This window comes from Moschus berezovskii, chromosome X (assembly GCF_049115385.1).
Source record: "Moschus berezovskii isolate FMDL1 chromosome X, NW_MosBer_1.0, whole genome shotgun sequence".
Classification (NCBI taxonomy): domain Eukaryota; kingdom Metazoa; phylum Chordata; class Mammalia; order Artiodactyla; family Moschidae; genus Moschus; species Moschus berezovskii.
In genome coordinates, this window is record NC_142488.1 from 61,918,891 (window position 1) to 61,946,278 (window position 27,388).

General features: G+C 38.7%; 1 protein-coding gene and 1 pseudogene across 2 annotated transcripts in view; one reads left to right on the forward strand and one right to left on the reverse strand.

Annotated features, from left to right (window-relative positions):
- EDA (ectodysplasin A) overlaps nucleotides 1–27,388 on the forward strand; it is a 413,746-nt gene that overhangs the window by 355,934 nt on the left and 30,424 nt on the right. The gene's annotated exons all lie outside the window — the stretch shown is intronic.
- LOC129564396 (general transcription factor IIF subunit 2 pseudogene) lies at nucleotides 21,623–22,369 on the reverse strand (annotated as a pseudogene).

Below are 27,388 nucleotides of genomic sequence, written 5' to 3' on the forward strand. Positions count from 1 at the left end.
GGTGAAGTCAGACAGAAAAAGACAAATATATAAATATTGCTTGTGGAATCTAAATGAAAGGTTACAAGTGAACTTACTTACCAAACAGAAATAGAGTCACAGATGTAGAAAACAAACTTGTAGTTACCAGGAGATAAGGTGGGAAGGGATAAATTTGGAGATTGGGATTGACATATATACATTACTATATATAAAATAGATTACTAATAAGGACCTGCCATATAGCACAGGGAACTCTACTCAATACTCTGTAATGGCCAATATGGGAAAAGGATCTAAAAAAATTGATATATGTATATGTATAACCAATTCACTTCGCTGTACACCTGAAGCTAATACAGCACTGAAAATTAACTATGTTCCAATAAAAAAATTTTAAATCACCTATACATATAGATTGCTATATATAAACCTCATGATAACCACAAATCAAAAATCTATGATGCTGCTGCTGCTGCTGCTGCTGCTGCTGCTAAGTCACTTCAGTCGTGTCCGACTCTGTGTGACCCCATTGATGGCAGGCCACCAGGCTCCCCCGTCCCTGGGATTCTCCAGGCAAGAACACTGGAGTGGGTTGCCATTTCCTTCTCCAATGTGTGAAAGTGAAAAGTGAGAGTGAAGTCGCTCAGTCATGTCTGACTCGTAGCTACCCCATGGACTGCAGCCTACCAGGCTCCTCCGTCCATGGGATTCTCCAGGCAAGAGTACTGGAGTAGCTTGCCATTGGCCTTCTCCGAAAAATCTATGATAGACACGCACAAAAAAAAAAAAGGAATCCAAATACTAAAAATAGTCATCTAATCAAGAAGGAAGACAGCAAAAGAGAAAACGAAATAAAACAGCTCCAAAAACAACCCCAAAACTATTAACAAAATGGCAATTAGTATATATCTATCAATTACTTTAAATGAACTAAATGCTGCAATCAAAGGACATTAAAGTGGCTAAATGGATATATAAACAAGACCTACTCATATGCTATCTCTAAAAGAGACTCTCTGAAGAGCAAAAGACACACACAGACTGAAAGTGAGACGATGGGAAAAGGTACTTCATGCAAGTAGCAATGAAAAGAAAGCCAGGGTAGCAATATTGATATCAGACAAAATAGACTTTACAACAAATACTATATCAGGAGACAGAGAGAAACCTTACATAGTGATCAAGGGATCAATCCACGAAGATATAGCAATTGTAAATATACATGCACCCAACATAGGTGCACCTAAATATAGAAAGTAAATATTAACAGATATAAAAGGGAGAATTGACAGTAATACAATAATAGTAAGGGACTGTAATACACCTGTAACATCACTGGGCAGATATCCAGACAGAAAATAGATAAGGAAATGCTGGCCTTAAATGACACATTATACCAATAGAATTAATAACTATATATATATATATAACATTCCATCTGAAAACAGCAGAATACGCATTCTTTTCATGTGTACATGGAACATTCTCCAGGATAGATCACATAATACAAAACAAGTCCTAGTAAATTTAAGAAAACTGAAATCATATCAAGCATCTTTTCCCACCACAACACTATGAGACTAGAAATCAGCTATAAGAAAAAACTACTAAAAACACAAACACTTGGAACCTAAACAATGTGCTACTAAACAACCAATGGATCACTGAAGAAATCAAAAAAGAAAACAGTATGTTTGGAGACAAATAAAAATAAAAGCACAACAGTCCAACAGCTATGTGACACAGTAAAAGCAGTTCTAAGAGGTAAATTCATAGTGATACAAGCATACCTCAGGAAACAAGAAAATCTCAAACAGCCTAACTTTATACCTTTTAAATTCCTTTTAAAGGAATTTAAAAAGAAGAACAAAGAAAACTCAAAGTTAGTAGAAAGAAACAAATCATAAGGGTCAGAACAGAAATAGATGAAATAGAAACTAAAAAAGAAATATAAAAGAGCAATGAAAATAAAAATTGATTGTGTGAAACAATAAACAAAGTTGATAAACCCTTATTCAGATTCATCAAGAAAAAAAGAAAGTGCTCAAATCAGTACAATCAGAGATGAAAAAGGAGTTACAACCAACATCATAGAAATGCAAAGGATCATAAAAGGTTACTACAAACAGTTACACATCAATAAAATGAACAACCTAGAAGAAATGAACAAATTCCTGGAAATGTACTATCTCCCAAGGCTGAATGAGGAAAAAACAGAAAACATGTCGATTTCCAGTAATGAAACTGAATCAATAATAAAACAACTTCCTGAAAACAAGGGTCTAGGATCAGATGGCTGCACAGGTGAATTCTACTAAGCATTTAGCAAAGAATTAACACCTGTCTTTCTCAAACTATTCCAAGGAAGTACAATGAAGGTTTGCTTCTAAACTCACTCTATAAGGCCAGCATAACCCTGATACCAAACTCAAACAAAGATACCACACAAAAGAAAATTACACTCCCGTATCGCTGTTGAACATAGATGCAAAAATCCAAAAAATACCAGCAAACTGAATTCACCAGTTTATTTAAAGTATCATACACAATAATCAATTGAATTTATCCCAGGTTCAGTAACTACAAAGCAATCAATGTGATGCAGGACATTAACAAACTGAAGAATAAAAATCATATAATCATTTCAATAGATGCAAAAAAACCTTTTGACAAAATCCAACATCCATTTATCCTAAGAACTCTCAAAAAAGTGCTTTTAGAGGGAACATTGTTGTTGTTTAGTCACTAAGTTGTGTCCAACTCTTTGCAACCTCATGGACTGTAGCCTTTGAGGCTCCTCTGTCAATGGGATTTCTCAGGCAAGAATACTGGAGTGGGTTACCACTTCCTTATCCAGGGGATCTTTTCAACCCAGGGATCCAATCTGCGTCTCCTGCATTAGCAGGCAGATTCTTTACCACTGAGCCACCAGGGAAGCCCCTTTATAGGAGAACATACACCAACATAATAAAGGCCATAGGAACTTCCCTGGTGATCCAGTGGCTGGGAGTCTGTGCTCCCAGTGCAGGGGGCCCAGGTTCAATTCCCGCTCAGGAAACTGGATCCCACATGCTATAACTAAGACTTTGTATTCCACAACTAAAGATCCCACATGCGGCAACAAAAATTGAAGTGCTGCAACTAAGACCCAGCATAGCAAAATAAATAAATAAATGAAAATAAATAGTAAAAAAAAGAATAGCGATCATATATGACAAATCCACAGCTAACATTGTACTCAATGGTGAAAGCTGAAGGCATTTCCTCTAAGATCAGGAACAAGACAAGGATGCATCCCATAAATTTTTAGATGTTGTGTTTTCATTTTCATTCCATCCTTTGTGAGCTTTTGTTTCCTTTGAGACTTGTCTTACGCATGGGTTGTTTGAAATGTGTCTTTTAGTCTGTGAGTGTTACTATATTTTCATATTTTATTTTATTCCTATTTCTAATCTGATATTCTCTTACTCTGAGAACATATTCTGTGTTCTTTCAATACTTCTAGATTTGTTGCAGTTTGTTTTTTGACCCAGGATACAAAATGTCTTTGTGAATGTTCCAAGGCACTAGGGGAAAAGATTGTATATTCCACCGTGTGGGGGAGTGTGTTACATAATTGGAAATTAGACCCTGATGGATGATTCTAGTGCTCAGTTCTTCTATATCTTTGCCAATTGTCTGTCTAGTAGGTCTATCTATTGCTGGGAGTCAGGTATTAAAGTCCCTAAGTATAATTTGGATTTTTCTCTCTGTCTTTTCAATTCTGTTTTTGTTTCAGGTATTTTGAAACACTATAGTTTAGTGCATACACATTTATGATTGCTATGTCTTCTTGGCATATCTATTTTTTTTATCATGACATGTTTTCCCTCTCTGTCTCTGGGAATTTTCTTTCTAAAGTCTACTTTAACTCATAATAATTTAGCCATTCCTCCTTTTTTGATTAATATTACCATGATATGTCTCTTTTCATCCTTTTAATCTATGTCATTGTGTTTGAATTATTTGTTAACTGCATTTAATTAGGTCATGGTCATTTTTAGCCCACTCTGCCTGCATCTGTCTTAAGTGACATATTTAGGCCTTCTCTATTTAAGTTAATTGTTGATATGTTAGGATTTGAGTATGCTGTTTATTTGCAATTTATTTTTGTTTCCTCTGTTTCTTTTTTTCTTTCTATGGATATTTTGCACATTTTAGAATCTCAGAGTTTTACTTATACAGGTTTTAGTATGTCATATGTTGCTTAACATAATTTTCTTAGAGGTTGCTCTGGATATTAGAGTGTGTGTGTGTGTGTGTGTAACTTACCACAGTCTACGCATATTAACAATTTATCATTTTGAATTAAGTCCTGAACCTTATTATATTGTGTTTTTTTTCACTCGCTAAGTCATGTCCGACTCTGCAACGTCATGGACTATAGTTCTCCAGGCTCCTCTGTCCTCCACTTTCTCCTGAAGTTTGCTCACATTCATGTCCATTGAATTGGTGATGCTATCTAACCATCTCATCCTCTGCTGACTCCTTCTCCTTTTGCCTTCCGTCTTTTCCCAGGATCAGGGTCTTTTCCAATGAGTCAGTTCTTCACATCAGGTAGCCAAATTATTAGAGCTTCAGCTTCAGCATCAGTCCTTCCAATGAATATTCAGGGTTGATTTCCTTTATTATTGACTGGTTGGATCTCTTTGCAGTCCAAGGGACTCTCAAGAGTCTTCTCCAACAAACACCACAATTCCAAAGCATCAATTCTTCAGTGCTCAACTTACTTTTCGGTCCAACTTTCACATCTGTACATAACTACTGGAAAAGCCATAGCTCTGATTATATGGACCTTTGTCAGTAAAGTAATGTCTCTGCTTTTTAATATGTTGTCTAGGTTTATCATAGATTTTCTTCCAAGGAACAGAAGTCTCTTAATTTCATAGCTGCAGTCACCATCCCCAGTGATTCTGGAGCCCAGGAAAATCTGTCACAGCTTCCAATTATTCCTCATTTATTTGCATGAAGTGATGAAACCAGATGCCATGGTCTTACTTTTTTACTGTTGAGTTTCAAGCCAGCTTTTTCATACTCCTCTTTTACCCTCATCCAGAGGTTCTTTAGTTCCTCTTCACTTTCTGCTATTAGAAAATTATCACCTGTGTATCTGAGGTTGTTGATACTTCTCCTGGCAATCTTGATTCCAGCTTATGATTTCCAGCCTGGCATTTCCCATGATGTATTCTGCATGTAAGTTAAATAAGCAGGGTGACAATATACAGTCTTGTCATATACCTTTCCCAATTTTGAACTAGTCAGTTGTTCCATGTCCTGTTCTAACTGCTGCTTCTTGACCCACATACAGGTTTTTCAGGAGACAGGTAAGGTAGTGTGATATCCCATCTTTTTATGGATTTTCCATAGTTCATTGTGATCCACATAGTCAAAGGCTTTAACATAGTCAATGAAGCAGAAATAGATGTTTTTCTGAAAGCAAGGAGCTTTCTACATGATTCAACAAATGTTGGCAATTTGATCTCTGCTTCCTCTGCCTCTTTGAAACTCAGCTTGTGCATCTAGTATCACATCAGTTGATTTTCTTTTCTCATTCACCTTGTGAATTTTATGGTTTGGGGGATGATGAGTTATTTTATTATATAAGAAAGCTCTTGGTCCTATTTAATTTAAATCTTCTATTTAAGCAGGTAGCAGATCTGGTTAAGTGTAGTGTGTTCAAGTTGGCCTACTTTTTGAACTATAATTTAAACAACAATTTCATTTTCTAAAGCTTTACAGTGCTACTCTGGGCATCTTCATGATCTGGCTCTATTTTAGCTCCTGCTTAATCTCTGCTGGTGCCACCTGTGGGAGTACAAGTTACTTCCATGACCCACTCAGTGTAGAAGGTAGAAGACCGGGAATGCCAGAACTATATGACAAAGAGTGCTTTCCCTTGCCTATTTCCTGAACAACCAGCACTGGTGAACTCTCCTCATATCTACAGAAGAAGGAATAACCTAACTGCGCTGCTTTATGCTGCTAGGTAGAGTACCAGGCTTCCCAGGTAGTTTAGTGGTAAAGAATCTGCTTGCCAATGCAGGATACAAAAGAGACATGGGTTCAATCCCTGAGTCAGGAAGATCCCCAGGAGGAGGAAATGGCAACCCAATCCAGTATTCTTGCCTGGAAAACCCCATATACAGAGGAGCCTGGTGGGCTACAGTCCATGCAGTCACAAAGACTCAAATATGACTGAGCAAACACACAGAGAACCAGGAAATACAGGTTCTTTATGGGTGTTTGCCACTGGGCAGACGTTTAGGAATTCTTGAGCCTGGTTCATCTTCTGCCTCTCATTGGAGGGACAAAAGACATTTTGTACAGGAATGGATATCTTATATTAAAGGCCTGTAATGTAATGTTGATGTGGTATCAGACTTTGTGTGATTTTATCATATTGCCACCACTGAATGTTTGTTTCTTATTGAACTATCATTTTCCCTCCTTTAAATCCAATATCTATTGTTTTCCAAGACTCCTGTGAAGTTGTAACAAGTAGCAAAAACAAAACTATTTGGAATCAAATAACCTGAGTTTGTGTCTTAATTCTGCCACTGACTGTGGGATACTAGATAAGTGATCTTCTCTTCCTTGAGCTTCTGTTGCATTCTTTGTAAAATGGACATGCTACCACCCACCCACCCACAGTTAATGTGAAGATTAAGTGAAAAAATAATTCCAAATTCACTTTATAAAATGATATGGAAAGGGAGTGGCCGTTTTCTTACTCATCTGCTGTTCTCTGTAAACATTTCTGTTATTGTCATATCTGTACCATGAGCACCCCACTAGATGACCCTATTGTGCCAACCTTTAAAAACTTTGTTCTTAAAGTCTAATCCTTGGATTGGTGCCAGGCTAACTCCATAAGAATCATCTACAGCTTACTTTTTAAATACAAATTCCCTCACTCTAACCCCAGATTATATTTAGTAGATCTGAGATAAGGCCTAGATTTTAAAATTCTCTCCCAACAATTCTTCAGATACAGCCAGTTAGGAGATCCACTTTTTCTGAAACAGCCCCATACTTAACATATGGCAGACAGTTGGGAAATGGTTATTAAATTAAAGAGATTCTGAAAAAGAGAAATCCGTATGACTAAAAGGTTAGAAAATTGGACCTTGGGATAGAGAAGGAAGGAGCTGGAGTATATGAGACCAAAGAAAAGGGGACATTTCACGGCTCCTTTTTATTCCACTGTGGGCTATTTTGAGGACTCAGACAAGTTGTTCTCCATTTGTGAAATGAACTAAACAATGGACAGTGTATATGATAGCAGGAGAAACTTCCATTATAGGCCAGGAAGAATTTCTTGACCCTAGGTGGAATTCAGGGTTAAAGCAGATTAACTAGCCATCCATAATGTTTCAAACTCTTACCCCTCCTAGGTCAAAGGGGACCTACCTACATGATCTCTTATCATTCTCTTCCACTTCTGTGATTCCAGCTACATCATGAGTCCTTACAAGCAAGGTCTAGTAAATTAAATTAGAAATTCTTGCCTTTTAAAATGCTAGTGATTTTAAGAGTTTTCTTTGAAAAGTCTTATTCAATAGGGATATAAGATTATGAATAACCCTAAAATATTTAGCTATCTATTGAAACTTCTTCACAGTATCAAATATAATGGGAACAGATGAAACTAGACCGGAGTTTGGTTAGTAGGTAACAGATTTACTGGACTTGCTCATTTTAAAAATTAAGGTTATAAACAACATATGTCAAAAATCCTATAAAACTGCTCTGGAAATCATTTTCCTGGAAAGCCAAAATCCCTGCTAATGTTCTGAATTTGCTCTTCAGAACTGAAAGATGACATTGTATACATCTGCCACACTGTTTTGAACAATGCTTCTTTGAAACAGAGCTTACTCTGCATGGGTGTGCATTCAGTAGCAACCCCAAAGTTTCAAACACCTGGCCTCTCCTCAGAATGTAATCCATCCAATCCTTTGAGAGAAGACAGCTTTTCTATTTATAAATACAGGTGGTGTTGCTATGAGTTACAGTTTTCTGGAAGTTTTCATGCATAGCTCATTATTTTAAAGCAAAAGAAAGTCATATGAGAGTGAAATCACCAGATCTTCAGTCTATCCTGAAGGCTAGAGACTTGAGAAGAATCTTAATTGGCTCTTTTTATTTTTGCTTTCACATATGTAAGTCTCCTGTTGAATCTCTCTGGTCCACTGTTCCCTCTAATGAAGTCATGTTCTGTGCTCAGGGCAGTAATATCCTCAGAAGCAGATGTCTCCCATAAAGCATGACCTCATTCATTGGAATGGGAAGAGCCAGCAGTAGACTGTTGGCATAATGTGGAGGGAAGGGCTTTGTTTAAAAATAGTTTTCTTAAATAATGTGTTCAACTTTTTATGAATTTCTATAAAAAGGCAATTCTAATTTGTTGCTGGTTTTTTGTTAGACTTATTCCTCAAATGCAGAAGGGGCAACCACTAGGCCAGAAGAAACAGTCCTCACAGAGCATAGACACTTCTGTCCAGTTGTTATAGTGTGACATATTTGTGTATAAAAGGGCGAAACTTGGGCTTTTCCAGATGCTAAATCTAGGCTCTGTATCAGACCCCACTGAATCACAGCCTAGATTTCAGCAAGCATTTTATAACAGCCCTGGAGCTAAGAGGAAATAAACCTAAGTGCCCAAGGAAAGTTACTGACCCAGATGCTCTCAGCAAATTAGGCAAGTGGGAACATTGCTAGAGAAGGAAAGGTAGAGAAAAAGAATGGACCAATTAGAAAGATGCCGTTTGAAGCAATCCAAACTTGCCCAGGAGGCTGGGCTTTCCAGGTTATTCCTGTTCTAGATGTAGGCCAGTTCCTGAGCAATGACTTTAAAAATTATTAGGAATAACTGAAATCTATGATATCCTGAACTCTCTGACAACCTATAACCAGGCCTTATAGTCAAAGCCCACATGTTCTAGTGTGCTCCTTGCTTCTGTTTGTATCTATGCAGAAAGTGAGCATCCTAAGGGAAAAAGATCCGAAGAGTGCATTTCCTAGAAAAAAAGCAAAGATTTTTCCACAAACAGCATCACAAGGAAATATAAGATACTTATTATCTGAGTTCACTATCTGTAATTTTTGAGTTTAATCACTGCATTCCCATAAGACGTCCATTTCAGTTACAGTTCAGTCACTCAGTCATGTCTGAATCTTTGCAACCCCATGGGCTGCAGGACACCAGGCTTCCCTGTCTATCACCAACTCCCGGAGTTTACTCAAATTCATGTCCATTGAGTTGGTGATGCCATCCAACCATCTCATCCTCTGTCGTCCCCTTCTCCTTTTGCTTTCAGTCTTTCCCAGCATCAGGGTCTTTTCCAAAGAGTCAATTAGTTGCATCAGGTGGCCAAAGTATGGGAGCTTCAGCTTCAGCACCAGTCTTCCAATGAGTATTCAGGACTGATTTCCTTTAGGATTGACTGGTTTCATCTCCTTGCTGTCCAAGGGATTCTCAAGAGTCTTCTCCAACACCACAGTTCAAAAGCATCAATTCTTCGGCATTCAGCTTTCTTTATGGTCCATCTCTCACATCCATACATGATTACAGGAAAAACCATAGCTTTGACTAGACAGACCTTTGTTGGAAAAGTAATGTCTTTGCTTTTTAATTGCTGTCTAGGTTGGTCGTTGGGCTTCCCTCATAGCTTAGTCGATAAAGAATCTGCCTGAAATGCAGGAGACCTGGGTTCAATTCCTGGGTCGGGAAGATCCCCTGGAGAAGGAAATGATAATCCACTCCAGTATTCTTGCCTGGAAAATTCTATGGACAGAGAAGCCTGGTGGGCTACCGTACATGGGGTCAAAAGAGTCGGACACAACTTAGCGACTAAACCACCACCAGGTTGGTCATAGCTTTTCTCCAAGGAACAAGCATCTTTTAATTTCATGGCTACTGTCACCATCTGCAATGATTTTGGATCCCAAGAAAATAAAGTCTGTCACTGTTTCCATTGTTTCCCATCTGTTTGCCATGAAGTGATGGGACAGGATGCCATGATCTTAGTTTTTTGAATTTGAGTTTTAAGCCAACTTTTTCACTCTCCTCTTTCACTTTCTTCCAGAGGCTCTTCAGTTCCTCTTTGCTTTCTGCCCTGTTTCAATTACAGTTGTATGTTAAAAAGTGAATGTATGCCAATAGTTCTGTAATATTAATTGATGGTGAAACACACTGAAATTATATTTCTTTCTCCAGCTTTTACAGTAGTTGCTTTGACTGGCAGCTGATACTCTTCCAAAGATCAATTTAAGCACATAACCACCATAAAGCAAATCTTTCCAGGGCAAACCTTCCAGACTTCATTACTCATGTTCCTTGAGCCCATCCATCCCCTTCCTCCCTCCATACCTCATCTCTCATCCTTCCTTCTAGAGGCAATGACATTGCTACCTTAGATGAAAATACACAGAAAACAAATAAGAAGAGATCAATGGATTTTTTCCTAAGTTAGCATGGCTGTGTAAACTCTTACGAAAAACTAAGACTCTGCATCAGTTGTCCTCAAGGAAGTGCTACAAAACAGGACTAGCTGTAAATGTTTTAAATGGAGGCTCTTGTACATTTTTTTTTTCCACCAGGGAGAAAAACCACCAAAAGACATCATAGGGGGGAAAAGGAGTTAGGACTAAAATCAAGATATTAGAAAACAAATGTTTCCCATGTTCTTGTTGTTCCGTCGCTAAGTCATGTCCAACTCATTTTGACCCCATAGACTGCAGCACACCAGGTTTCCCTGTCCTTCACCATCTCCTGGAGTTAGCTCAAACTCATGTCCATTGAGTCAGTGATGCCATCCAACCATCTCATCCTCTGTCATCCCCTTCTCATGCCTTCAATCTTTCCCAGCATCAGGATCTTTTCCAATGAGTTGGCTCTTCACATCAGGTGGGCAAAGTATTGGAGCTTCAGCTTCAGCGAAAATCCTTCCGATGAATATTTAGGATTAATTTCCTCTAGGATTGACTGGTTTGATCTCTTTGCTGTCCAAGGGACTCTCGAGTCTTCTCCAACACCACAGTTCGAAAGCATCCGTTCTTCACTGCTTAGCCTTATTTATGGTCCAACTCTGCCATCCATACATGACCACTGAAAAAACTGTAGCTCTGACTATATGAACCTTTGTCAACAAAGTAATGTCTCTGTTTTTTAATACAGTGTCTAAGTTTATCATAGCTTTCCTTCCAGGGAGCAAGCATCTTTTAATTTCATGGCTGCAGTCACCAACCACAGTGATTTTGGAGCCCAAGAAAATGAAATCTGTCATCATTTCCACTTTTTCCCCATCTATTTGACATGAAGTGATGGGTCTAGACACCATGATCTATAAACCTACAAAGTGAAAAAGGAGAAGAAATACTTGTCGATACATTTAATGAAATTGGTATAACTTTGATAACAAATCCTTCTAAACACAATACCAAATGTAAACTAAAGATGTCTCACATTAAAAATCCTATGTAAACTACTGCCAAATCAAACCCTGCAAAATAAAGTATAACTTGTCATGATGAAATAGGATTTGTCCTAGGAAAGCATAGATAGTTCAGAATCTCTTAATATCACATTACATTATCAGCTCAAAGGATGATCAGCTCAGATAGCATTAGATACAAATTTAATACCTTTTGCTGATCATTTTTAGTAAACTAAGAATAAAATAATAAAAGAATATTATTTAATGCAACAAAGAATTTCTTGGTCTAATAAATAGCATAGTGCATGCATGAGTGCATGCTCAGTTGATTCAGTCATGTCTGACTCTTTGCGTCCCTAAGGACTGTATACCACCATGCTACTCTATCCACGGAGTTCTCCAGGCAAGAATACTGGAGTGGGTTGCCATGTCTTCCTCCAAGGGATCTTCCCAACCCTGGGTTCTAACCCACATCTCCTGCGTCTACTGCATTGCAGGCAGATTCTTTACTTCTGAGTCATTGGGGAAGTAGCATAGTACTTAATGGCAAATATATTAGAGGCTTTCTTGCCAAAATAAAATCAACTCAAAGATACTCATTATAACTGCTGATGTTCAACATATTTTTTTAGTTCTCTTTTTTATTTTTATTTTTTTTAAATCTAGCTGCATCACACAGCTTGCAGGATCTTAGTTCCCCAACCAGGTATTGAACCTGGGTTCCCTGCAGTGGAACCATGGAATCCTAACCACTAGACCATCAGGGAGTTTCCTTCAACATTATTGTTGAAGTGCTAGCCAGTGCAATGAGGCAAGAAACTGAAATAAGAAATGTTAACTATTGAAAAATTATACAGACTCTTGTTATTTTTAGAAAAATAATTCTATAGCTAGAAAACACAAGATAGTTGATTGAAAATATATGACAAGGTCCCCAGGTCTTTCATAGCCTATGTCATGTAGTACAAATGTAGTGTTAAACATCTTGTGGTCAAACAACACTTATGAGTTGAATATAATTGAAAGAATTAACTGAAAAGAAAAAAAATTTTCTACAGGAAGCTATATCCTTCAAGACCATTTCAGAATGTTGCTGTACCTTAGTATTGTCATTCTGAACATCAATTCTTATTAGATTAAAGGTCTTAGATATTTGAAATTTCTGTTTGCGTGATTTGGGGATGAATTAAATTTATATGCTTATGAAATTTTGCAGAGAACATATATTTCTTGAGCACCTAAGGAATATCTTGCATATATTTTTGTATTATCTTTTATAATCCTTACAACTCTCTAAAGCAAGTAGTAGTATACTCATTTTGAGGCTACAGCCGGGGAGATAAAGCAATTTTCTCAGTGTCAAACAACACTTAGTAAGTGGTAGATCAGTTCAGTTCAGTTCAGTTCATTCTCTCAGTCATGTCCGACTCTCTGCAACCCCATGAATCACAGCACGCCAGTCCTCCCTGTCCATCACCAACTCCCGGAGTTCACTCAAACTCATGTCCACAGAGTCGGTGATGCCATCCAGCCATCTCATTCTCGGTCGTCCCCTTCTCCTCCCGCCCCCAACCTTTCCCAGCATCAGAGTCTTTTCCAGTGAGTCAACTTGTTGCATGAGGTGGCCAAAGTATTGCAGTTTCAGCTTCAGCATCAGTCCTTCCAATGAACACCCAGGACTGATCTCCCTTAGAATGGACTGGTTGGATCTCCTGGTGGTACAAGGGACTCTCAAGAGTCTTCTCAACACCACAGTTCAAAAGCATCAATTCTTTGGCGATCAGCTTTTTTCACAGTCCAACTCTCACATCCATACATGACCACGGGAAAAACCATAGCCTTGACTAGACGGACCTTGGTTGGCAAAGTAATGTCTCTGCTTTTTAACATATTATCAAGGTTGGTCATAACTTTCCTTCCAAGGAGTAAGCGCCTTTTAATTTCATGGCTGCAATCAGCATCTGCAGTGATTTTGGAGCCCAAAAAAATAAGTCTGACACTGTTTCCACTGTTTTTCCATCTATTTCCCATGAAGTGATGGGACCAGATGCCATGATCTTTGTTTTCTGAATGTTGAGCTTCAGGCCAACCTTTTCACTCTCCTCTTTCACTTTCATCAAGAGGCCTTTGAGTTCCTCTTCACTTTCTGCCATAAGGGTAGTGTCATTTGCATATCTGAGATTATTGATATTTCTCCCAGCAATCTTGATTCCAGCTTGTGCTTCTTCCAGCCCAGCGTTCCTCCTGATGTACTCTGCATATAAGTTAAATAAGCAAGGTGACAATATACAGCCTTGACGTACTCCTTTTCCTATTTGGAACCAGTCTGTTGTTCCATGTCCAGTTCTGACTGTTGCTTCCTGACCTGCATACAGGTTTCTCAAGAGGCAGGTCAGGTGGTCTGGTATTCCCATCTCTTCCAGAATTTTCCACAGTTTATTGTGATCCACACAGTCACTGGGGCTTGAATGCAATTCTGTGGTTTACTGTTGAGTTCAGTTCAGTTCAGTCACTCAGTCGTGTTCGACTCTTTGCGACCCCATGAATCACAGCACACCAGGCGTCCCTGTCCATCACCAACTCCCAGAGTTCACTCAAACTCACCTCCATCGAATCGGTGATGCCATGTATCCAACATTCCTGCAAAGGTAAAAGTATTTCCTGGAACAAAGTTCTGCGGAATACAATGTATAGAACGTGGCATGCAAGATGGGGGTGGCAATACTGAAAATAGAAAAGAAAGCTAACATTTACCATATTGATGGATAACCTCTGATGAAGGCAGATAGGTATACACTTCTTGGGAAAAAATAAAATTGGATTCAGTTCAGTTCGGTCACTCAGTCATGTCCGACTCTTTGCGACCCCATGAACCGCAGCACGCCAGGCCTCCCTGTCCATCACCAACTCCCGGACTCTACCCAAACCCATGTCCATCATGTCAGTGATGCCATCCAACCATCTATTCCTCTGTTGTCCCCTCTCCTCCTGCCCTCAATCTTTCCCAGCATCAGGGTCTTTTCAAATGAGTCAGCTCTTCGCATGAGGTGGCCAAAGTATTGGAGTTTCAGCTTCAGCATCAGTCCTTTCAATGAACACCCAGGACTGATCTCTTTTAGGATGGACAGGTTGGATCTCCTTGCAGTCCAAGGGACTCTCAAGAGTCTTCTCCAACACCACAGTTCAAAAGCATCAATTCTTTGGTGCTCAGCTTTCTTTGTAGTCCAGCTTACACATCCATACATGACCACAGGAGAAACCATAGCCTTGACTAGATGGACCTTTGTTGGCAAAGTAATGTCTCTGCTTTTTAATATGCTATCTAGGTTGATCATAACTTTCCTTCCAAAGAGTAAGAGTCTTTTAATTTCATGGCTGCAATCACCATGTGCTATGATTTTGGAGCCCAGAAAAATAAAGTCAGCCATTGTTTCCACTGTTTCCCCATCTATTTCCCATGGAGTGGTGGGACCAGATGCCATGATCATAGTTTTCTGAATGTTGAGCTTTAAGTCAACTTTTTCACTCTCCTCTTTCACGTTAATCAAGAGGATGTTTAGTTCTTCACTTTCTGCCATAAGGGTGATGTCATCTGCATATTTAAGGTTACTGATATTTCTCCCAGTAATCTTGATTCCAGCTTGTGCTTCCTCCAGCCCAGCATTTCTCATGATGTACTCTGCATGTAAGTTAAATAAGCAGGATGACAATATACAGCCTTGACGTACTACTTTTCCTATTTAGAACCAGTCTGTTGATCCATTTCCAGTTCTAACTGTTGCTTCCTGACCTGCATAGAGGTTTCTCAAGAGGCAGTTCAGGTGGTCTGGTATTCCCATCTCTTTCAGAATTTTCCACAGTTTATTATGATCCACACAGTCAAAAGCTTTGGCATAGTCAATAAAGCAGAAAAAGAGGTTTTTCTGGAACTCTCTTGCTTTTTTCATGATCCAGCGGATGTTGGCAATTTGATCTCTGGTTCCTCTGCCTTTTCTAAAACCAGCTTGAACATCTGGAAGTTCACGGTTCCCGTATTGCTGAAGCCTGGCTTGGAGAATTTTGAGCATGACTTTACTAGCGTGTGAGATGAGTGCAGTTGTGTTGTATTTTGAGCATTCTTTGGCATTCCTTTCTTTGGGATTAGAATGAAAACTGACCTTTTCCAGTCCTGTGGCTACTGCTCAGTTTTCCAAATTTGCTGGCATATTGAATGCAGCACTTTCACAGCATCACCTTTTAGGATTTGAAATAGCTCAACTGGAATTCCATCACCTCCACTAGCTTTGTTCATAGTGTTGCTTCCTAAGGCCCATGTGACTTCACATTCCAGGATGTCTGGCTCTAGGTTAGTGATCACACCATTGTGATTATCTTGGTCGTGAAGATCTTTTTTGTACAGTTCTTCTGTGTATTCTTGCCATCTCTTCTTAATATCTTCTGCTTTGGTTAGGTTCCTAACATTTCTGTCCTTTATTGAGCCCATCTTTGCATGAAATTGTGTTAGCCATTCCTAAATTAAAATATAGAGCAACACTTTCATTCTAAACAGGTTCTAACATAAATGACCAGAGTGCACACAAACTGAGCATTGGAAGTCCCCAGTTTGTCTTATAAGAAGAATCCAATGTGACTCGGTTGAGCTCTGTCTGATTAAAGACACTATAAGCACAGCAGCAGAATAGGTAGCCATCTTGGACTACTCTAGGACCCAGTCAAGAGTCATATTGCATAGGTGTGGTTCTCAATGTAACTGCTGTCTGTGGTTTACCTGGTCAACTGTGGTGGCTGCATTCCTCCCCAGTGAAGGGGAACCAGAGGACCACCCACACACCCTTAGCAAGGCTGAGAAAATTACTTCTTGGAATAACCATCTGTGCTATTGATTAGACTGATCTGCCCACAGGAGGCTAGGATAGCTCTGATGATTTATGTCATGTCCATAGGATCGCAAAGAGTCAGACATGACTGAAGTGACTTAGCATAGAAATTATGACTTAGCATAGAAATTATGACTTAGCATAACTTAGAAGATGAATTCAATCTGAAGCATGTAGGTTTCAGGAAACTGGAAATGTATTCAAGAGGCAGTGTCACAAGACAGTTGAAGACATGGCCTGTGACTTAGAAAGTATGATTCTACATAAGGGTTGAAACCCTGGAAGTAAATATATTAATGAGAAAGGATATAAGTAGAGAAAAACAAAAGCATAGAGGCTAACCTTGATATTCATAGTAAGATTTCTCTGTTAACCTAGCTTAAAATTTTTACAAAGGTCACATGGTTTTAAATTAAAAAAATAAAATAAAACTTGACTATTAGTGGCCTCTGTGAAAGGAACTGTGCATGTATCTAAAAGGACCTAGAGGTGTAATGTACTTACACACTAAAGAAAAACCTTTAATTGAAGCTCTGCAGCAAAGGTTATCATGCTTTGTGTCAACATGCACCATGCAATTAGAGGAACCATCCTATGAAGAGGGCTTGAATGCAAGGATAAAGGATCATGACAAATTCACATCTTACTTGGTTGGGAAGCATAAACAGTAGAGTTACTATAGTAACCATTTCTGGTTTCATTTAACATTTTTATGTATGGTCTGGGTAAGATTTTTCAGTGAAATGTCTAAGTTCTCAGATGATGAATCCTTTAGTCCAAACACCCATTCAAAGCTCTGCTACTTGCTGACTGCGTGACCCCTGACAAGTTACTTAACCTCTCCTGTCCTATTTCCTCAAATCTAAAATAATGAAATTGGACATAAACCTCTTAGCTAGAAATTCTATAACTTAGCTTAACTCAGATCCCTTCTGTATGTCTACAATGAAAACAACACATAATCAAGTTCTTTGGTTGATTAGAGCAACGTTACAGAGTGACGATTATGGGGTCAAGGACCAGAGTAAGCAATTGTTAGAATTATTCACTATATAGAGTTCATTGTAACCAGACTGGCAAAGCACTGTTTCTGCCAGCCATCTGCTGGATCATAAAAATAGCTTTGTTATACAGGACTCTCCTTTATAATTGGATTGAACCTGTATCACAGATTTCTTCAGCAATAAATTTATAAATCTCTTATGCAGCATTTTAGAGCTGAGACTCACAAAATTTTAGAGTAAGAGGTCACCTAGTCCTTGCCTTTATTTGGCAGAAGGAGAGAGAAATGCAGACAGGTGAAGTGCTTTGCCCAAGGTCAGACAGCTAATAAGTCATAGAGCTAAATCTCTGGACAACTAGTTCAGTTCTTTTCTTATATTTGGTTCCTAAAGCAGTCCAAAATATAGCCATTTTAGTCCTCAGGCCAGACCTAGTTTGAAGCTGTTTTGGCAGGCCCATCAGACACAGATGTGGCTAGACAAAAATGGTGATGAGAAATGAATGTGATGATTACAGTTGCTATTTCTTGAGTACCTATATGTTCCAGGCATTGTGCTAAGTACTGTGCATTATCTCACTTAATCCTCCTTACATTTTTTTTGAGATAGATATTATAGTCCCAGTTTTCATAAATGAAAAAATTCAAAAGTGGAGTAACTTGCTTAAGGTCACACAGGTAGTGAATGTTAGAACTAAAATTCCAACCCAGTTCTGAAAGAATAGCAAAGCTCAAGCTTTTTCCACAACCTTACTTTTACCAAACACTATAATCCAGAACATTAATTCAACAAGAGATAGGTATTTTCAGAAAAAGTTCTGTGGCCAAATGCTGCATTGCTTATCCCATTTTGGAGAGTCACACTTCTCATTTGTGTATTAAAAGATGTAAGAACTCTTCAGTGAAGAAACCTGTTTATTTTTCCTTAACCCTATATTTCCCAAACTCTTTTGGTCCAAAAAATCCTTTTTCTAAGGACATCTGTTAATATCACACAGGACGTGGCACTGCCTGGAATGTAGTGTAAAAAACTACACTAGAACACAGTTCATTCCATTCAACTTTCTAATTCTCTTCAGAGACTCTTGCTCTTAGGCCTGGTTTTTTCATCCTAACCACTAAAGTGACCAAAAACTTGATGTTGCAAAATATTTCTTTAGCAAGAACACAGGCTTGTCACTTTGGGAACATCTCTGGTGACATGAAGGAACCTATACTTCATGGAGCTTGAGAGACCATTAAGAGTCTGAAATGTCAGCAGTTAGTGGGACTGTTTTTGTGTTGCCTGAGTACAGTAATATTTTCATATTTTTGACAATATTTTCAAGTCTTTCCTAAACCAAACCAGACCTGAGTCAGAAAAGTTTCTCAGTTGATCATAACTTAAGTCATGTTTATGGAGCCTGAGGCCCCAGGCATGAGCCCCTGCTGCAAGGGCTAGAGGAAATCCTTGGATGAAGAATGTAAGCCTTCTCACATCAGAAATACTTTAGAGATTGAGATGTGATGGGGTGGGGTGGGAATCAACTTGCACAGCTCTACCTTTTCTTGCCTTTCTGTCATGCTTAGAGCAGATGTTGGAACTAAAATTTGGGCTCTGAACATGGGCATTCCATGTGGTTCTCATTCAAAATTCTCACTCTTCTGTGAAGCTAATGGCTTCCATCTTCTTCAAATGTATTGAACTTCCCACACGTATTTGGGCATTCTCTCTGTTTACAATTCTTATGGTGTGAGATAGAACATGAAGTAAACTCTTAAGGTTACAAGATATTTGAAGATATAGACTATGTTGAAGGTTGTTTTTCTTTTTTTTTTTTCTTAATAAAAATTTCCAATCCTCATGTGCCAGCCATTATCCTTGCTTTCCTCTTTATTGCTTATCACTGAGGAAATGTTGGCCATGTCCAGTTGTCTGATATAACTGTCTATATAAAGTAAGGGAAGCATGAAAGTAGGGAGCCTACTACCTATATAACCAAAGAATATATGAAATTAAATTAACATTTATTGAGAACCTACAATGAGCATATCACTTTCATTTATTTAGGCTGCAAAACAACTGTGTAAATTGATTGGCAATTTTTGATGTTGTTATTGGTATACTTAGCATGACTATGATTCAGTAAAAAGTACAATGAACTTGGAGACAGAGGAATCTTTGTTCATATCCCAAGTTTACCTTTTCCTATAGTCATTCATTTATTCATTCAACAAACATTGTACTGAGCACCTACTATAAAATACATTAGGTACTGGAGATACAGAGATGAATAAGACATAGCCCTTGCCCTCAAGGAGTTAACAATTTAGTAAGTTAAACAATCACATGATCAGAAAACTGTAATTTGATAGATGTAATAATTTATTATGGAAACACAAAGAATTTGTGGCCTGAGCTGAGTCTTAATGAATAAGCAGGCATTGAGAAAAAGGTAGACTGAAGAAGCACAGAAGGTATGGCATGAAGGAAGGTACAGAGACAAGAGGGAAGGGGAGTAGTAAAGAGGATATAGAGCCAGGGCTTGAAGATCCATGTTGAACTATGTGCAGTTTAGTGTTGCTTTTAAACTTGTGATATTTTATAAAATTTTTTGTAGTTAATAGACTATGTTTTAGAGCAGTTTTAGGTTTATAGGAACATTTAGCAGAAACAGTTCCCATATACTCTGTTTTCCCCCAACCCTTGGCAATCACTTATCTTTTAATTAATTGTCTCCAGTTTTGTCTTTTCCAGAATGTCATACAAGTGGAATCATGCAGTAGGTAACTTTTTCAGACTGGCCTCTTTCACTTAGCAATGTGCACTTAAAGTTCCTCCATGTCTTTGTGTGGCTTTATAGCTTATTTCTTTTTACTGCTAAATAATATTCCACTGTATGGAGGGACCACAGTTTGTTTATCCATTCACCTATTAAATTATATTTTAGTTGCTTCCCTTTTTGGCAATCATGAATAAAGCTGCTATAAACATTCATATGCAGGCTTTGTTTGAATATAAGTTTCAACAATTTTGGGCAAACCTAGAAGTGTGGTTACTGGGTTGCGTGAAAGTGTAAACTTGCTCAGTCGTGTCCAACTCTTTGCAAGCCTATGGACTGTAGCCCGCCAGGCTCCTCTATCCATAGGATTCTCCAGGCAAGAATACTGGAGTGGATAGCCATTCCCTTTTTCAAGGGATCTTCCCAACCCAGGGATTGAACCTTGGTCTCCTGCATTGCAGGCAGATTCTTTACTGTCTGAGCCACCAGGGAAGCCCCACTGGATTGTGTGGTAAGACTATTTTAACTTTGTAAGAAATTGCCAAACTTTCTTTCAGGGTGCCTATACTATTTTGCATTCCCACCTGCACTGAATGAGATTCCTGTTGCCCTACATCCTTGTCAGCATTTAGTATTGTCAGTGTTTTGTATTTTAGCAATTCTAGTAGATGTGCAGTGCTAGCTCATTGGCTTAATTTGCATTTCCCTAATGACTTTTGCTGTTGAGATCATATGCTTATTTGTAATGTATATATCTTCTTTGGTGAGGTGTCTGTTTCAGTCTTTTGCCAATTTCTTAATTGGATTATTTTCTGATTGTTGTTTTAAGTGTTCTTTTTATATACTGAATACCAGTCCTTTACCAGATATGTGTTTTGCAAATATTTTCTCCCAGTCTGTGGCTTGTCTTTGATTAACTTAAGAGGGTCTTTCTTAGAGCAGACGTTTTTAATTTTAATTAAGTCCAACTTCATAATTTGTTTCTTTCGTGGACTGTGCTTTTAGAGCACTGCCTAAAAATCCACTGCCAAACCCAAGGTCAAGTAGACTTTTTCATATGTTATTTTCTAGGAGATTTGTTTTGTTTTGTTTCAGAATAAGAAACTTTTGAGAGTTTCTGTAGTTGACTGCCTTTTTCCTGCTGTGCCACTCACTTTGAATCTGTATTACCTCAACTCCTCAGAGAGAAACAAGGACAGGGAGTCCTCATTTAGAAAACATTTCCTAATTTTACATTTTTAAAGTTAATATTTAAAAATAAAACCCTTCTTCAACCCCCAACTGCTAACCCCATCATGAATAATTTGATTTAATACAAGTTAAGTTTCTAAATAAATGTGTTCTTTTTCCTCAAAAATCACTTAAGCAACTTTACAAGAATCATTGTTTAAAAAATTTACCTAGAGAAATTAAAGTACCATTTTCCCCCTAACACAGATGGTGCTCAAGGATTCACATATCAAGGTCGTTTGCTTAGTGCATCACCCTCTAGTTTTTCTGTTAGCAGGTAGGCTTTGAGTCTTCTTAATCATTCTTTTCTTCTCCTTGAGAATGTCTGTACTCTGGTTTCAGTTCCCATGAGTTTTTGTGGATCCCTTTTACAGTTTGAATACCAATTTCTTTTAAGATTTCCTTCAGGTACAACACAGGCTGTTTTGTGATGTCCACCAAGTCCTTAAGATTATAATATTAATGTTTCTTAAAAGCTGAAACCAGCTTGTCTAAAATGTGTTATTTATCAGTTCAAACTTGTTTTCCATCTTCTTTCTTTTTCCCTTTATATTCTATATTGTATTGATGGTTAGCAATAGGTTTGTAATTGGTTGTCACAACTTTGTCCAGGTGCTGTGGTAGCCTTACAGGATTGGAAAATTCTATTTGTAATCTCTTGAATCGCTGGTAGTTTTCATTGGCAGCAGGTCAGCATTCAGCTCTTTATACCACCATTCCTTCCAGTGAAAGCTTATCTGATGAGCTCTGAGTAAACCCTGTTAATATCTGTCCCCCAACACTTTGCAAGATAAATGCATGTTCTCTAGGAGCACTGACTGAAGCTATTTTTCTGCCAATATCATAAGTATTTGCAAGATCCTCATTTAAAGTAAATGACACCTTGGTCCTTCCTTGATTTTTGGAAATCCACAGTTTTCCAACTTCACTTCTTTCAGGGACCTTAGCCCATTGCAGTGACAGATATCAAAGAACCCTGACCAGCCACATTCTGGTGTTCTGTTTGGCGCCTGTCACATCAAGTTCCCTGCTTTCGGCCATGGATCTGTTGCCAGCAGAGGTGTGCGGGTCAGAGTAGCGGGCTCCAGGAGCTGGGGGCTATGGGGCAAAGGGCCAGAGCAGAGAGCAAAACTGGCTGGAGGCTGACTGTGAAGAGCTGGGGTTCACATGCTGGGATGCTGGAAGCCAGGGAACTTCCAGGAGTTTTAGAGTTCTGTGTTTTACACTTAGTTCTATGATCCATTTTGAGTTTATTTTTGTGGAAAGTATAAGGACAGTGTCTGGATGCTGTTGTTTTTTTTTTTTTTTTTTTTTTGGCATGAGCTGTCCAGTTGTTCCAGCACCATTTGTTGAAAAAACTATTCTTCCTCCATTGGATTGCTTTGTTCCTTTGTCAAAAATCAGTTGACTATATTTGTTTGAGTCAATTTCTGTGCTCTCTATTCTGGCCCATTAACCTGTATGTCTATTGTTCCACCAATACTAACACAATCATGATTACCATAGCTTTATGCTAAATTTTGTATAGGGTAGTTTTGGCCCTCCAACTTTGTTCTTATACTTGAATATTGTGAGCCTTTTTCCCTTGTGCATAAAATACAAAGTCAGGGTTTTTTATATCCACAAAATAATTTGCTGGGATTTTGACTGGGATTGCATTGAGTCCATGGATAAGTTGAAAAGAAATGACATCTTAACAGTATTGAGTCTTCCTGTCCACGAACATGGAATATCCTTCCATTTATTTAGGCTTTTATTTCTTTCATCAGAGTTTTATAGTTTTCCCTCATATAAATCTTATACATATTCTGTTTGATTTGTACATAAATATTTCTTCTTTTTTGGTGCTAAAGTGTTTTTTTTTTTTAATTTCAAATTCCAGTTGTTCATTGTTAGTATAGGAAAACAATTATTTTTTTTATTTTACAATATTATATTGGTTGGTTTTGCTTAACTTTTGTATATTGGGCTTGTATCTCACAGCTTTATTATACTTGCTTATTAATTCCAGGAGCATTTTTTTGTCAATGCGCTGGGATTTTTTACATAGAAAATCATATCATCTACAAACAAAGACAATATTATTTCTTTCTTCCCAATCTGTGTGCCTTCTCTTTTCTTATTTTGAACTATTAATTTTATATTGGAGTATAGGCAATTAACAATACTGTGATAGTTTCAGGTGGAACAGGAAAGGAACTCAGCCATACATAAACATGTATCCATTCTCCCTCAAACTCCCCTCCCATCCAGGCTGCCACATAACATTGAGCTGATTTCCCTGTGCTCTACAGTAGATCCTTGTTGGTTATCCATTTTAAATACAGCAGTGTGTACATGTCCATTCCAATCTCCCTAACTATCCCTTCCCCCAACCCTTCCCCACTGAAAACCGTAAGTTCTTTCTCTGTGATTCTGTTTCTATTTTATAAGTTCAGTTCAGTTCAGTCACTCAGTTGTGTCCGACTCTTTGCGACCTCATGGACTGCAGCATGCCAGGCTTCCCTGTCCATCACCAACTCCAGGAGTTTACTCAAACTTATGTCCATTGAGTCAGTGATGCCATCCAACCGTCTCATCCTACATCGTTCCCCTCTCCTCCTGCCTTCAATCTTTCCAGCATCAAGGTCTTTCCCAATAAGTTAGTTCTTTGCATCAGGTGGCCAAAGTATCAGCTTCAGCATCAGTCCTTCCAGTGAATATTCAGGACGGATTTCCCTTAGGATTGACTGATTGGATCTCCGTCCTTTCCAAGGGACTCTCAAGAGTCTTCTCCAATACCACAGTTCAAAAGCATCAATTCTTCAGTGCTCAGCTTTCATTATAGTCCAACTCTCACAACTATACATGACTACTGGAAAAACCATAGCTTTGATTAGTAAGTAAGTTCATTTGTATAATTTCTTTTTAGATCCTGCATGTAAAACATGTCATATATTTCTCCTTCTCTGTCTGACTTCACTTAGTAAGACAATCTCTAGGTCTGTCCATGTTGGTGCGAGAGGTATTTCATTTTTTCAATGGCTGAGTTATTATTCCATTGTATATGTGTATCACATCTTGTTTATCCATTCCTTTGTGAATGGATATTTAGGTTGCTTCCATGTCTTGGCTATTGTAAACAGTGCTGCAGTGAACATGGGGTGCATGTATCTTTTTGAATTATGGTTTTCTCCAGGTATATGCCCAGGAGTGGGATTGCAGAGTCTTGTAGTAGCTGTATTATTTTTTCTTAAGGAACCTCCATACTGTTCTCCATAGTGGTGGTACCAATTTACATTCCCACCAACACTATAGGAGGGTTTCTTTCTCTTCACACCCTCTCCTGCATTTATTGTTTGTGGACTTTTTTATGCTAGCCATTTGGACTGGTGTGAGGTGATGTCTCTTAGTTTTGATTTGCATTTCTCTAATAATTGAATACTTGGATGCAGTCTCAAAAATGACAGAATGATCTCTGTTCATTTCCAAGGCAAACCATTCAATATCACGGTAATCCAAGTCTATGCCCCGACCAGTAATGCTGAAGAAGCTGAAGTTGAATAGTTCTATGAAGACCTACAAGACCTGCTAGAATTGACACCCAAAAAAAGATGTCCTTTTCATTATAGGGGACTGGAATGCAAAAGCAGGAAGTCAAGAAACATCTGGAGTAACAGGCAGATTTGGCCTTGGAGTACAGAATGAAGCAGGGCAAAGGCTAACAGAGTTCTGCCAAGAGAACACACTGGTCATAGCAAATACCCTCTTCCAACAACACAGGAGAAGACTCTACACATGGACATCACCAGATGGTCAACACCAAAATCAGATTGATTATATTCTTTGCAGCCAAAGATGGAGAAGCTCTATACAGTCAGCAAAGACAAGACCAGGAGCTGACTGTGGCTCAGATCATGAACTCCTTATTGCCAAATTCAGACTTAAATTGAAGAAAGTGGGAAAGCCACTAGACCATTCAGGTATGACCTAAATCAAATCCCGTATGACTATACAGTGGAAGTGAGAAATAGATTTAAGGGACTAGATCTGATAGACAGAGTTCCTGATGAACTATGGACGGAGGTTCATGACATCTTACAGGAGACAAGGAGCAAGACCATCCCCAAGATAAAGAAATGCAAAAAAGCCAAATGGCTGTATGAGGAGGCCTTACAAATATCTGTGAAAAGAAGAGAAGCAAAAAGCAAAGGAGAAAAGGAAAGATATACCCATTTGAATGCGGAGTTCCAGAGACTAGCAAGGAGAGATAAGATAGCCTTCCTCAGCGATCAATGCAAAGAAATAGAGGAAAACAATAGAATGGGAAAGACTAGAGATCTCTTCAAGAACATTAGAAATACCAAGGGAACATTTCATGCAAAGATGGGCTCAATAAAGGACAGAAATGGTATGGACCTAACAGAAGAAAAAGATATTAAGAAGAGGTGGCAAGAATACACAGAAGAACTGTAGAAAAATGAGCTTCACAACCCAGATAATCACGAAGGTATGAACACTCCCACTCACCTAGAGCCAGACATCCTGGAATGTGAAGTCAGGTGGGCCTTAAGAAGCATCACTGCAAACAAAGCTAGTGGAGGTGATGGAATTCCAGTTGAGCTCTTTCAAATTCTAAAAGCTGATGCTGTGAAAGTGCTGCACTCAATATGTCAGCAAATTTGGAAAACTCAGCAGTAGCCACAGGACTGGAAAAGGTCAGTTTTCATTCCAATCCCAAAGAAAGGCAATGCCAAAGAATGCTCAAACTACCGCACAATTGCACTCATCTCACACACTAGTAAAGTCATTCTCAAAATTTTCCAAGCCAGGCTTCAGCAATACGTGAACTGTGAATTTCCAGATGTTCAAGCTGGTTTTAGAAAAGGCAGAGGCACCAGAGATCAAATCGCCAACATTCACTGGATCATCGAAAAAGCAAGAGAGTTCTAGAAAAACATCTATTTCTGCTGTATTGACTATGCCAAAGCCTTTGACTGTGTGGATCACAATAGACTGTGGGAAAATTCTGAAAGAGATGGGAATACCAGACCACCTGACCTGCCTCTTGAGAAACCTGTATGCAGGTCAGGAAGCAACAGTTAGAACTGGACATGGAACAACAGACTGGTTCCAAATAGGAAAAGGAGTACGTCAAGGTTGTATCTTATCACCCTGCTTATTTAACTTACATGCAGAGTACATCATGAGAAAGGCTGGGCTGGAGGAAGCACAAGCTGGAATCAAGATTGCCGTGAGAAATATCAATAACCTCAGATATGCAGATGACACCACACTTATGGCAGAAAGTGAAGAGGAACTCAAAAGTCTCTTGATGAAAGTGAAAGAGGAGAGTGAAAAAGTTGGCTTAAAGCTCAACATTCAGAAAACTAAGATCATGGCATCTGATCCCATCATTTCATGGGAAATAGATGGGGAAACAGTGTCAGACTTTATTTTTCTGGGCTCCAAAATAACTGCAGATGGTGATTGCAGCCGTGAAATTAAAAGACACCTGCTCCTTGGAAGGAAAGTTCTAACCAACCTAGATACCATATTAAAAAGCAGAGACATTACTTTGCCAACAAGGGTCCGTCTAGTCAAGGTTATGGTTTTTCCAGTGGTCATGTATGGGTGTGAGTTGGACTATAAAGAAAGCTGAGTGCTAAAGGATTGATGCTTTTGAACTGTGGTGTTGGAGAAGACTCTTGAGAGTCCCTTGGACTGCAAGGAGATCCAAGCAGTCCATCCTAAAGGAGATCAGTCCTGGGTTTTCATTGGAAGGAATGATGTTGAAGCTGAAACTCCAATACTTTGGCCACCTGATGTAAAGAACTGACTCATTTGAAAAGACCCTGATGCTGGGAAAGATTGAGGGCAAGAGGAGAAGGGGACGACAGAGGTTGAGATGGCTGGATGCTCCCACCGACCTGATGGACATGGGTTTGGGTGGACTCTGGGAGTTGGTGATGGACAGGAAGGCCTGGCGGGCTGTGGTTCATGAGGTTGCAAAGAGTCGGACACGATTGGGTGACTGAACTGAAGTGAATAATTAGCGACGTTGGGTATGTTTTCATGTGT